General features: G+C 40.7%; 1 protein-coding gene and 1 pseudogene across 2 annotated transcripts in view; one reads left to right on the top strand and one right to left on the bottom strand.

Annotated features, from left to right (window-relative positions):
• The window catches only part of Rnf212b (ring finger protein 212B), a 71,737-nt gene that overhangs the window by 19,679 nt on the left and 37,958 nt on the right, over window positions 1-14,100 (bottom strand). The window lies entirely within an intron of this gene.
• LOC110309614 (interferon-induced transmembrane protein 2 pseudogene) lies at window positions 9,672-10,626 on the top strand (annotated as a pseudogene).

Genomic DNA, 14,100 nt, shown 5'->3' with positions numbered 1-14,100 from the left:
GAGATCCTGTCTCAAGGAGGAAGGGCATAAAAGAATATTTCTGATTTTTGTTAAGTTTTCTGATTTATTTCTGGATATAGGCGTATAACTTTATCTCTTGTGTCATTTTTACCATTCGCTACACTAATGTACCTATCACAGGATTGTTGAATCAGAGTTAATATTTACAAAGTGTTTTGCTGTGTCAGACTCTATTTTGAATACACAGCAGAATTTATGTCTCATCTGCTTTTTCACTGATTTGACTATAAACCCTTTATCAAGGGCCCTTCCCTGGGTATGTGTACTCTTCTCGTGATTTTTTTTTCCTCATCTGATTTGCTTATAAAGATAAAATTTTAGAAAATTTGAACAGAGCAGAAGCAGAGACAAAAATTCCTTAGAATCTTAGGAATGGTCTGAAATGATGGAGGAGGCGTTTGGAAGTAATAGTTAGTATAAATCGATAGCTATGTAGTAAGACACGGTACTCCCAGCAGTCTAGTTCTAGCTGTGGGATCAACATGGAATGAAATGAGCTATTATAAGGCATTTACAATCTTAGCTGACTTTGACAGTTCATGCCTATGATCATAGGTCTTATGAGGCTGAGGTAGGAGGATTGTTGAGGCCAGCCTGAGCCACATTAGTGGACTGCAAAGCAAGATCCTGTGATAAAAAAGGCAGGTAGGCAAGACTGGTGAGATGGCTTCAGTGGGTGCTCTGGAATGCACACATAAGCGTACATACACTACACACACACACACACACACACACTCTCACACACTCATACATTCCCCCCACCCAGTTATTGTTCTATTGCTGTGAAAAGACACCATGGCCAAGGTAAGTAACTCTAATAAAAGAAAGTATTAATTGGGGCTTATTTATAGTTTCAAAGGGTTAGTACATGATTATCATGGTAGAGAGCATATCGTCACACCAGCAGGCATAATGCTGAAGAAGTAGCCAAGAGCTTACATCTGGATCTACTGGGGGGCAGGCTTCAGAAACAGAAACACACTGTTTTTTAGGTTTCAAAAGCCCACAGTGACGTACCTCCTCCAACAAGAACACATACTCCGGCAAAGCCACACTTCTTAAACCTTCCAAGCAACTCACCAACTAGAGACTAGGCATGTAAATATCTGACTTTATGGGAGCTATTCTTATTCACACCACCACAAAATGCAATCACATCAAAACTTTAAAAAGAAAATGTACAAAACTTTAAAAATTAACAAAAAAAGGGAGACTAATCATAGCCAAATCCTACCTTAGTCCAGCTACTGCTCACTTTGAGACTGCCAAGGGTCACAGGTACACTGAGACTAGACACTACTACAGAACTCAAGGAGCCAGATTAGATTATGGGAGAGCCCTCTGACTAGTCATAAGCAAGCCTTCTTTGCCTTCTTACCTCCACCCCAAAGTGAAACCTAAATCTTAGATGCAGCCACTGGTTATGTAGCAATTTTCTCTTTGATAAAACCTCCCATCTTTGAAAGAAGCTCTTTAAGGCACAGGAAGGCCTAAAGAGACATGAAACATTTCATCCTGCAGGGAACCTCTTTAAAATTCAGCAAATAACTCAGCTTCAGGAAGTCCCTGAAACTGACCAGACTCACTAAGCCCTATCGTCCTCAAACTATGTATTAGTGAGAACTGCTAAGAGAACCTCTCAGATAAGGGAAGCTACTTGGAAGAGGCAGATGAGCCAAACTGCCTGGAAGGGCCTCGGACCAACTGAGCTGCCTGGAAAAGACTCCACCCTGTTAAGTAGATCATTTTCTAAGCTGATTGCTTTGTTAATACAGTAACCCAGAGCAGATCATAAAAGTTGTTATACTAGTGACACCCCATCTAGATAATGCAAGGGTTAATATTATAACACTATGTGAAACGACTGACTTCCAGACCCAGACGCCATTCCTTCACCTCTACATTTAGGATCAGACAAGAAGTATTAGAGTCTTCATGTTATAGACTTTTGCTCATTTCAGAAATTATAAAATTGTCAGGCTGGTGGTGCATGCCTTTAATCCCAGCACTCAGGGGGCATGTACATCTTTGTGAGTTTAAAGCTAGCCTGGTCTTCATAGCGAATTCCAGGCCAACCAGAGTTACATAGTCAGATTCTAAGGAAAAAAAATGTATAAAATCTAGCTTACAGATAATAACAGACTTTTTATAAAACTTACTGGAAGTCACTATAGTGACAATTACAAATTTTTTTTTATTTTTTATTTTTTGGTTTTTCGAGACAGGCTTTCTCTGTATAGCCCTGGCTGTCCTGGAACTCACTTTGTAGACCAGGTTGGCCTCGAACTCAGAAATCCGCCTGCCTCTGCCTCTCGAGTGCTGGGATTAAAGGTGTGCGCCACCACGCCCGGCTCTTGTTTTTTTTTAAAAACAGAAATATTATGAGAATATACTTTCGTTTTGATCCCAGGTGTAGGGATGTGGGGATGCCTGGTACGAAGCAGCTCGCTAGGATTTGTCTGGTGCTCTAACAGAGATGTGGTTTTGCTAGCTGAAGATAGTTTTTGCAACTGTGTGACGTTTGAAATTCTGGGAACTTTTCAGAGGATATATGTTAGATATTTGATCACACAGTGAACCCTGGGATTGTATACTGGAAAACCCTATCTCTAGTTGTGGTGTGGTTCAGCCCCAGCACACACCTTTAATTCAAAAGTGTTACTGGATATTTGATCACACTGTGAGAGTGTGTAGTGGAAAACCCTGTTTCTAGTAACGGTGCAGCTCAGCCCTAGAACATACCTTTAATACAAGAGCTTTCTGTTTACTGTAAAAATGATTGAATAAAATCAACCATAGGTCAAGAGATGGAGCAAGCAACCTGTCAACAGGGAGTAAACAGGAAAAAAAAACCCAGAGTGAGAGGAAGTCAGAAAGATGGAGAGATGCAATGGAAACAGAAAGGAGGGACATTCAGTTGGGTTTTTAAGATAGTATGGAGAAGGTGAACTGTTTTGGTTTTTTCCTTCTGAGACTTCAGATGAGAAGGAAGACCAGCTGCGTGCTTTCTCTGACTTTCTGAGCTGGCAGGCTTTTACCACAGTGCCTGACTCCTGAGTCTTCATTTGGTAAAATGCAATGTTTGGTATTTTGTTTTAAAAACAACAGGTATGGAAAGGTTGGGGCCCTGAGAGGTGAGGTAGGTGGTTGTTGGTCATTGAGGGAGATTGGTTGTAGTCTGTTAGTAGTCATGCTCAATGAAGAAACAAATTAGATTCAGGGATCTCTCTCTCCTCTAAACTTTCTCTGCTATCTAGTCAAAGTGGTGAAACGGGGGGGGGGCAAAAGAAGAACCCACAACATAGCAAACACCAGCTACACTGCACTCTTCTGGGATTTCAGTCACCCAGGGTGCAGGGTAGTTTAAGGTATTTTCAGATCAATCCTTGTAGTGCTTATGTTTGAGTAACTCTTACTGTACTTAAAGTGATGCTGGCAATTTGGAAACACCAAAAAGAAGCCATGAAGTGCTTCTTTTAAGTGAAAAGGTACAAGTTCTCAACTAGAGGGAGAGGAGAAGAATGTGTGGAAGTTGTTAAAATTTTGCTAAGAACAAGCATACCCTTGTGTCTTAGGGTTTCTATTGCTGTGATGAAACACCATGGCCAAAAGCAACCTGGGGAGGTAAGTAACTTAGCTTACATTTCCATATCACAGTTCATCATCAAAGGCAATTAGGACAGGAACCTGGAGGCAGGAGCTGATGCAGAGGCCAAGGAGGAGTGCTGCTTACTGGCATGTTCCAAATGGCTTGCTTAGCCTGCATTCTTTTAACCTTAACCCAGGGCACCACCCTAGGGGTGGCACCACTCACAGTCAACTCTGTTCTCCCACATCTATCATCCATTGAGAAAATGTATCACAGGCCAATCTGGTGAGGACACTTTCTCAGCTCAAGTTCCTTCTTCCCAAAATGCCTCTGGTTTGTGTCAAGCTGACATAAAACAAGCCAGCACATCGTAAAACTGTGTAGAAGGAAAAAGAAATTCTTCCATTTTTGCATTGTGAATCTCTCATTGTGCCTAACTTACAAATTCAACTTTACTATAGGTTTATGCATACAGAGGAAAACTATAGCACATATACATTTCAGAACTATCTGCTGTTTTATGAATCCACTGGGGATCATGGTATTCCTTGTGGCTAAAGGAGGACTGTATTGTTTATGGTTCTTAAATTAGGCATTATCTCTCTATAAAACAGGTGGATCTTGATAAACCAAACGGAGTTGGCATTAGAGACAGGAAAGAGCTGAAGAAAACAGCAGCAAAAAAGCAGATTAATAATTTTTAAATCAATTTTTTAAATAATTTCAAAATTATTCTATGTAGCCCAGCTGACCTCAAACTCATGATCTATTTCTTCACTATTCCAAGTCCTGGTGTCATAAGCATATACTACCATGCCATCTTCATATTAGTAATTTCAAAGTAAATATCTTATAAAAATAAAACCAGAAAGGATCTCTTTATCATTATGAATAAAACTAGCATGTTTAAAGTTGGCTATTCTCCCTCTTCTCCCTCTCCACCCTTCTTGGGCAGTCAAATAAACAACTTAGTTTGGACTTGGTGGCATGAAATTTCTGCATGAATGGGTCTATTTGGTTCGGTCTGTTGGGCCTATGCAGTGGCTCAGTCTAGTCCAATAGTCTTCTATACATTTTATCTATCATTTTATTTAACACATAGAACATACTTCTTTTTACTTTGAGACTAGGACTTACTACATATCTCTGGCTATCCTGGAACTTGCTATAGATTTGGCTAGCCTTTAACCCACAGAGATCTACCTGTCTCTGCCTCTCCATAAAGGCACCACAATGCCCAACTAGGACATAACTTTTATTTATTGAGGAGAGCATTGTAAAACTTCAGTTCTGAGTTAGGTCTATCAAAAGTCTGGGGAGAGAGTAAAGACACCTGAGAAGAGCTGTTTATCAGCTTATATCTACAGTGACAAGATAACCGCAATTACCTACCTATGAGAAGGAAGGGGTTTTGGGCTCATTGTTCCCAAGGTTATAGTCTATGCTTACCAATTGTATTAGGTACTTTTCTGATGCTGTGATAAAATGCTATGGCCAAAGGAACAAACAGAAGAACTTGATCTATGCTATGGTTGCAGAGTGAACAGGAAGCTGAGGGTTTACCCAAGAACCACAGCCTAAAGGTGAGTGAACTGGAAGCAAAGGCTCTGGCTTCTTAGTGCCTATCCCTAGTGATGGACTTCCTCCTGCATGGTTACATTTTTTAGACCCCCCCCCCAACATCATCAACTGGGAACCAAGTGCTCAGAAATCTGGAGGGGGGGGCATTTTCATTCAAAGACCGCACCAAGTAACCAACTTCAAATGGCTGGCAGGAAGAGAGACAGGAAGGGACAAGGATCTCCATGTTCCCTTCAAGTTCATGTCAATTATCTAACTTACTTCTCCTAGCCTCACTTAGAACAACACAACACAAAAACACCAGGGGCTTGAACTTTATGTGGCTGATGATGCCTTTGCACTTCTGATTCTCCTAGCTTCACTTCCTGAGACCTGGAATATAGGCATGTATCACTGTGCTCAGTTCTATGGGGTGCTGGGGAGTGAATCCAGGACTTCATGCATGCTAGGCCAACACTATCAACTAAGCTATTGTGATGGCTTGTATATTCTTGGACCAGGGAGTGGCAGCATCTGGAGGTGTGGCCTTGCTGGAATAGGTGTGTCACTGTGGGTGTGGGTATAAGATCCTCCTCATCCTAGTTGCCTGGAAGTCAGTCTTCCACTAGCAGCCTTTGGATGAAGATGTAGAACTCTCAGCTCTGCCTGCGCATTCCTGCCTGGATACTGCCATGCTCCCACCTTGATGACAATGGACTGAACCTCTGAACCTGTAAGCTAGCCCCAAGTAAACGTTTTTTTATAAGACTTGCCTTGGTCATGGTGTCTGCTCACAGCAGTAAAACCCTAACTAAGACAGCTATATTACCATCCCAAACTTTACCTCCTGTAGGTTTCACATACTCTAACAGTGACATAGACAGGTGGCCAAGTGTTTAACATATGAGCCTTTGGGAGACATCAGTTTCCAAACCATAGCAGAGGCATGGTTATGGAAACAAAGTAGGAACTCAGCAGATTCACTATGTATTTTTGTTGTTTGTTTGTTTGTTTTGTTTTTTGCTCTGGTGTTGCTTATTGATTTTTTTACACTAATTTATTTTGGGAGGGGGCACATGTGGCCATCAGAAAATAGGTTGAAGGGTTCTGTTTTCTTCTTTCACCAAGTGGATTCTGGAGATGGAATTCAGATCATTAGGCTTGGTTGCGAGCCTAGTCTTTAACAACTGAGCCATCTTTCCAGGCCAGGTCATTCCACTTAGAAATAAATGCTCTACCCACTGAACAATCTTACTGGGTCCCAACGTGGGTTATCAAAACAAAGATTCTGTCTATAAACTAATATGTTTTAGGAATAAACACTACTTGTAGCACTGTTGTTATTATTAGTAGTAGTATTAATTTTTTGCTTTTGAGACAAGGTCTTAGAATAGTCCTTTCTGGCTTGGAACTTGCTATGTAGACCAAGCTGACCTCAAACCTGCTGTGATCCTCTTGTGCTAGAAGCCTGACAAAAGTGGCTTTTTAAAAAAGTGGCTTTACTTTTTAAAGTTTTCTTGTGTATATGTGCACATATGTGTGTGTGCTTGTGGAGGCCAGAGGTTAATGGTAGGTGTCTTCTTCAACTTCTTTCACCAAATTTGACTTTACCATTTCCACTACCACAGCTGGCCTATGATGGCCTCTAGGAAGCCATCTGTCTCTGTCCTCCCCGCTGCTCTGCCCAGTGCTGATGTACCTGACTTTCTCTCTGGGTGCTAGGGATGCGTGCTCAGGTTCATAGGCCTGTGCAGCGGCAGCATGCACTTTACTGACTGAGCCCCCAAGTCCCTAATTCTAATTTCTAAGGATGAGTTTTTATCTGGTTAAATATTTATTGTCTCAAGCAGTTTTTAGTGTTCTGAGCACTTGTAATAGAGTTGGTAAGTTTTCGAGAGTTATTTTAAGGTTACATAATTGAACCCACATCTTCCAGAAGGCAGCAAGTACTCTTAATCACCTAGAAATCTTGCCAGTCTCCCTGACCTCCAGAAGTCTCACATTTATTTACTTGTGTGTGCCATGGACTGTGTATGGAGGCTGGTTCTCTCCTCCCATTACGTGGGTCCCAAGGATTGAATCCAGGTTCTCAGCTTGGTGGTAACTGCCTTTGCCCACTGAGCCATCTTTATAGTTCCAGGTCTTATATTTCTGAAGTATATTTCAGAGTTACAAGACTAATGAAACAGAATTTGATTTTAGAAGTATTTCAACTGGAAAAAACCTGCCAAGAAAATGACAGCATTAGCATATCAACACTTTGAACCATATGAAGGAGTAACAAGTGCGTGCAAAGTTCACCATGGCAGCATCACACGGATGACAGCAGAGTGACACGAACTTCTTGTGAAATACAGCACCGCTCAAGCTGTCTCGCCTCACCTCCCCCAGATTCAGTGATGGAGAGCAGGCCCAAGGAGCACAGCAAATAACCCCATGAATGCAGGAAACAAAATCCATGTTATGAACAGTAAGACAAAAGACCATTTTATTCTTTAATAATAAAAAGAAATAAGGTAAAATTTATAGTTAAAAGATACTTGAGAAATAACAGCCAACTGAAATTTTACACTTTATTGAAACCTAACTCAAACAAACTCTAAGAACAATCAGGAAAGTCAGGCATGGTAGTGCACACCTTTAATCCCAGCACTCAGGAAGCAGAGGCAGGAAGATCTCTGTGAGTTCAAGGCTAGCCTGGTCTACACAGCAAATTCCAGGACAGCCAAGGAAACCCTGTCTCAAAAAACAAAACAGCAACAACAACAAAACCCCCAAAGACCCCCCTCAAAATCATGAGATAACTGAGGAAATATGAATACTGTGTAATTATTTGACAATATTGGGAAATACTTAAGAAAAGAACTCTCACTTTAAGTGACACACATGAAATATTTACATTTAACATGATAAAATGCCTGACTTTGGATAATTTGGTTGAGATTTTAGAAGATAAGGGGAAAATCTGGCCATCAGCTTACAATTGGTGAAATAAGATGATTAGTAATGGAAATTCATTACATTGTACATATATTTTCTCTGGTTTAATATATTTTATGTTCTCTATAACACAAATTTAAAGTTAGGCATGACAATGCATACTCATAATCTCAAGTATCCAGGAGGTTGAGGCAAGAGGATCACAAGCCTGAAGACTACGTAAATATTTAATGAGATATTGCCTCAAAATAAAATTTAAAAGGGCTGGGGATGTAGCTGAGAGGTAGAGACTATTTGTTTATCTCCTTTGAATAGTCCCAGTAGTATAAAAAAGTTTTAAAACTTAAAACAACAACAAAACCCCTCTTACTTGTATTTCTGTGTCTGTAGATAGGTTTGTGTGGGGGCCCATGGAGGCCAGAAGAAGAGCTAGAATTACATGGGTGCCAGGAACCAAATGCAGGCCTTCTGGAAGAGTAATGCATGCTCTCTTAACAACAGCTATCACTGCAGCCCTTCAAAACTACTGATTGACTGGGGACTCTTGTACAGTATGGCGATGTATGTATTTTGTCTTTGTCACTGGTTTTAACACAGAGGTCCTGACATGGTTTGGATCCTAAATATGCTTCAAAGGTTCTTGTGTTGAAGACTTCATCATCAGTCTGTGGCGTTATTGGGAGGTGGCAAAATTCTGTGAAGCCTCCTGGGAAAGGGTTACTAAAGGTAAGGCCTTAAAAGAATATGGAGCCCCTACCTTCCCTTTCCTCCCCTTCTCTCACCATAAGATGGAACTCTGTTGGTTTGAAGTTAGCCTGGACTACTAGTGTTCCAGAAAAGCCAGGATTTCATAAAGAAATCCTGTCTCAAAAAAACAAAAGTTATTTAAGAGATTTTTTAAAAATGTTGCAGACCAGAACCAAAATATCTTGTGCTGTTTTTAGTTCATTAAAAGTCATTCATTGCCCACTTTTATGTCTGACCTGATACTGTCTTTGTGACTACTAAAACCTTTTAAAATGTATCCTTGGCAGACCATTATCTACCAACAATTTCAAAGGCTAAGAAGGTTGAGAGAAAGCACGTGAGACCAACAGCAGAATTTTTCTTGCTTTTTTGCTGTAACTCACCTACCTGTGTTTTCAACCAATGTACTGGTAAATGCCTGGCTTTATGACTTTGTCCTAAAACTTATAAAGCTTTATGCAAGCACTTCCACATGAAACCTGCCCCTCAGGGGAATCGGAACCCGTGCTGCCAGACTGTGGCCACTCATATTTATCTTGAGTAAACTGGGTTTTTATACTGCCTTTGAGGTGATAGCTATGTTTTGCATTGACATTAAGTTGATTTTCTGAAGAATGCAGTGTGTCATGAACACAGTTCCTAAAATCCATGGCACTGTCCTCAGCGAAAGTAGAATCCCAGCCCCTTTCAACCATGTCTGAATGTGTGTTAATGAGGTGATTCTTGATGAGATGGAGTTGGCTGCTTGAGAAACCAGTACTGATTAGAGGGTTAGAACTCTCAGCCCTAGTCCTTCTCCTTTCTCCGCATATCGATGGAAGGGATAAAGGCTAAGAGTGTAAGTTCAGTCACCAATGGACAACTATTTAATCAGTGACACCCAGTGAAGGTTTGGGGCGCTTCTGAGTTGCTGAACAAGTTAGAAGGTGCTAAAAAGATGGGTCTGTTGCAAGAACAATACTAAACATCACATGGAAAAAGAAAAACCCGGATAGCTAAACAATCTTGTACAATGAAAGAACATTCAGAGGTATCACAATCCCTGATCTCAAACTACACTATGAAGCTAAAGTAATAAAAAGCTCCATGACATTAGCATAAAAAGAGACAAACAGATCAATGGAATCAAGTCAAAGTCCCAGACATAAATCTACACACTAATGGATGCCTAATTTTTTGATAAAGAAGCCATAAATATACAATGGACAAAAAGCATCTTCAGCAAACAGCCTGGTCTAACTGGATGTCAGCATGTAGAAGAATACAAACAGATCCATATCTATCACCCTGTATAAAAACCTCAGCATAGGGGGCGATAGTTCCAGAGTCAATACTGTGAGCCACAATTCTCAAGCCTTCTTGCCCACCAATGCCAGACTTCCTCCAAGCCATGAGATAATCAAAGAGGAGTATGGAGTGACTGAGCTGGGGGAACCCAACAACTCAGCTGTTGTGAGGACCACTGTGATCAACATGCCCAGAGAGTTCCGTGCCTGACCATGTGGCCTGGTCCCTGTTCAATACACTCTTCTTCAATGCCTGCTGCCTGGGCTTCATTGCCTATGCCTACTTTGTGAAGTCCAGGGACAGGAAGATGGTGGGCGATGTGATTGGATTCCAGGCCTACACCTCCACTGCCAAGTGCCTGAATGTCAGCTCCCTGATCTTCAGCATCCTTATGGTCATTATCTGCATCATTATCTTCTCTACCACCTCTGTGGTAGTCTTTCAATTCGTTTTCACAAAGAACGCCACAATCTGGATTCTAGCTGCCCTGAGCTCCATGGTCCACATCTGGCCCTCCCCCTAGGCTGAAGCTTTGACCCTTTATCCTATGTGTATGCAAATGTTACCTTCACATATCTGTCCACAGTGGATTAAATAAAGTGCACGTGGTGGCAAAAAAAAAAAAAACAAACAAACCCAACCCTCAACATAAAACCAGACATACTGAACCTAACAGAAGAGAAAGTGGGAAAGAGCCTTGAATGCATTGACACAGGAGACAATTTCCTGAACAGAACACTGATAGCATAAGCACTAAGACTGACAATAAATGAGACTTCATAAAACTGAAAAGCCTCTATAAGGCAAAAGGACAAAACAGCAGCCTAGAGAATGGGAAAAGATGTTCACTAACCCTACAGCTGACAGAGGACTTAATATCCAAACTATATAAGGAAGACAAGGAATAAGACACCACCAAAAGAAATAAGCCAATTAGAAAATAGTGTATAAAGAGGAAAGATAGCACTCAGAGGAATATAGCTATTTAAGAGATGTACAGATGAAGATGAAGCCCAAAAGGAAACAGTGCAAGCTGGTTAAGATAGCCAGAGAATATTTCTAAGCAGAGAAATAAGACTTCGGATATGGCAAAGAGATCATTTATAATAGCAACAAAAAATATATTGATTTTGATGAGGATGTTGATGCCCTTAGTAGGGGCAGTTTTTAATGCAACTGTTAGAAACCAGATCACAGAAGGCTGTTAAGAGTTCAGGAGGTAAAATAGACGAGAGATAATTACCCAGCAGTAAGGTCCAATATAGTGTTAAGACACTGTGGGGGATGACAATAAACTTTCCACTGTTAAGGCCAGCCAACTCTGATTTTACTCATATAATTCTGACTTCATCTCTCAACAGTACTTGACTCAGCTGACTCTATCTACCTTTGGGAACACTTTTCTTCCTTCATTTGACTTCTAGGACACCACATATTTTTGTTTTTACTTCTGATTGTAGTTTTCCTAATTTCTCTTTTTCCACCTAATTGCTTGACATTGAAGGAACTCTACTTACATGATCTTATTTATCCCCAAGACTTATTTTCTCTATGTGTATGTGTTGGGGATGAGGATAGGGGATTGCACATGGATGGGTACACAGCTCTGGTATTCTAACAGTATTGAGAAAGGTATACACCCTACCACTGAGCAACCCCCATCTAAGCTTTAGAAAGGATTTTCTGGCATTCTATGAACTCATAGCTCAGTCTTTTCCTATGCCCTGAGCTCCCGAATGAGCTCAGCCCTCCTGACGTGCCCACCTGGATTTCTGAGAAACATCTAAAACCTAATGTGTCTACATCTTCCTGTCAGATGCAGGAGAAAATCAACCAGGAAAAAATGGTTGTAGATCTTTGAGGAAACAATAAAAACAAGGTAAAACCTTTTCTTGCTTTGTACCAGCGACATTACTTCTTCACTCTTTAGAAAATAAGTCATGCCAAATGTGGTATTGTACAACTTTGGAGGCAATGGTAGGTGGGTCTCTGTGAATTGGAGGCCAGTCTGGCTTACATATTGAGTTCTAGGACAGCCATGGCTATGTAGAGAGATCCTGTTTCAAAACAAAACAAAACAATACACACATACATACACACATACATCCTCCAAACAAACAAACAAACAAACAAAACCTACAAAACTAGCTTTGGGGCTCTTTACTTAGCTCCCTTAGGCTAGTTTCTACTTCTATTCCTGGAAATGCTTTTCTATTTACTTATTTATTTAAATATTTTAAAAGATTTATTTATATATGTATTTTATGTATGAGTGCTCTATCTGTATGTGCACCTGAATGCCAGAAGGGGGCATCAGATTCCACTGTAGATGGTTGTGATCCACCAGACAGGTGCTGAGAATTGAACTCAAGACCCCTAGAAGAGCAGCTCTTAACCACAAGTCATCTCTGCAGTTCTTCTCATTTGTTTGTTTGCTTGTTTATTTATTGTTTGTATAAAAGTATTTTCCCTGAATGTATGTGTACTATGTTTATGCCTGTGGAGGTCAGAAAAGTGGGTATGATCCCTGGAACTAGAGTTATGGATGGCAGTGAACCACCATGTGGGTTTTGGGAACTGAACATAGATCTTGCAAGAACAAGTATTCTTAATCACGGAGCCATCTCTCTATCCACTCCCCTTTAAAAGTAGGCTGTCTATTTCTAATGTCTAACTGAAAAGGAATTACTTTTTCTCTCCTTCTCCTGGCAGCTGCTAGTATTTTCACTTAACCTGTACTATGTTTTTTCTTAAACATTAATAAAATTGCCCTTGAGCTTTCAGAATATAAAACAAAACACAAGTAATGACCATGTCCTTCTCTGGTGTGTGTATGTGTGTGTGTGTGTCTGTCTGTCTGTCTGTCTGTCTTGAGAATCAACCCAGGCCTTTCTACCTGCTGGGAAAGGCCTCTGCTACTGAGCTATAACCTTCATGCTTTTTCCCCTTTCTGCTGCTAACACTGATTCAGTGCAAGCCATCTGCTTAGATTTTTCCCTCCTGACTGGTCTCCTTGCCTGTACCCTTAACCTATTTATTGCCTAGTTACTCAACAGCCATATTCTCTTTTAAAACTATACCATATAACATAATTTCCTTGTTAAAAAAACATTCCAATAGTGCAAGTTAAAATTAAATTTCTTGTCAGGATCTCCAAGTACCTCCTTCTCTGACCTTCAATAACCTCCCTTTTACCTGTCCTTACATCCCAGTCATTTACAAGCATTTCTATTTTTGTTTTGTTTTGTTTGTTTGTTTGTTTTTGAGTCAGGATCTATCTGTGTAGTCCTGGCTGTCTTGGAACTTGCCATGTAGACCAAGCTGACCTCAAACTCCCAGAAGAGTCCCCCTACCTCTGCTTCCCAGTTCAAATGTTTTTTGCCACCACACCTGGCTCTACAAACCGCTTCTTATGAAAATAATTTAGGTCAGACATCTAGTTAGACATTAAGTGCTACAAAGATACATCTGCCTCTAAAAAGTGAGAAAAACAGATGTACTGGCTAGTTTTGTGTCAACTTGACACAGCTGGAGTTATCACAGAGAAAGGAGCTTCAGTTGAGGAAATGCCTCCATGAGATCCAACTGTAAGGCATTTTCTCAATTAGTGATCAAGGGGGAAAGGCCCCTTGTGGGTGGGACCATCTCTAGGTTGATAGTCTTGGGTTCTATAAGAGAGCAGGCTGAGCAAGCCAGGTGAAGCAAGCCAGTAAAGAACATCCCTCCATGGCCTCTGCATCAGTTCCTGCTTTCTGACCTGCTTGAGTTCCAGTCCTGCATCTTTTGGAGATCAACAGCAGTATGGAAATGTAAGCCGAATAAACCCTTTCCTCCCCAACTTGCTTCTTGGTCATGATGTTTGTGCAGGACTAGAAACCCTGACTAAGACAACAGATAAATCGGATATATGAAGATATAAATCATTTTTAGAGTTAAGTATATTGCAGGGTTAAAAT

The sequence above is a fragment of the Mus caroli genome, unplaced genomic scaffold (assembly GCF_978045245.1).
Source record: "Mus caroli unplaced genomic scaffold, Mus_caroli_1 scaffold_12, whole genome shotgun sequence".
Classification (NCBI taxonomy): domain Eukaryota; kingdom Metazoa; phylum Chordata; class Mammalia; order Rodentia; family Muridae; genus Mus; species Mus caroli.
Note: the sequence above shows the minus strand (reverse complement) of the source record. Positions and strands in the feature narration are given on the sequence as shown.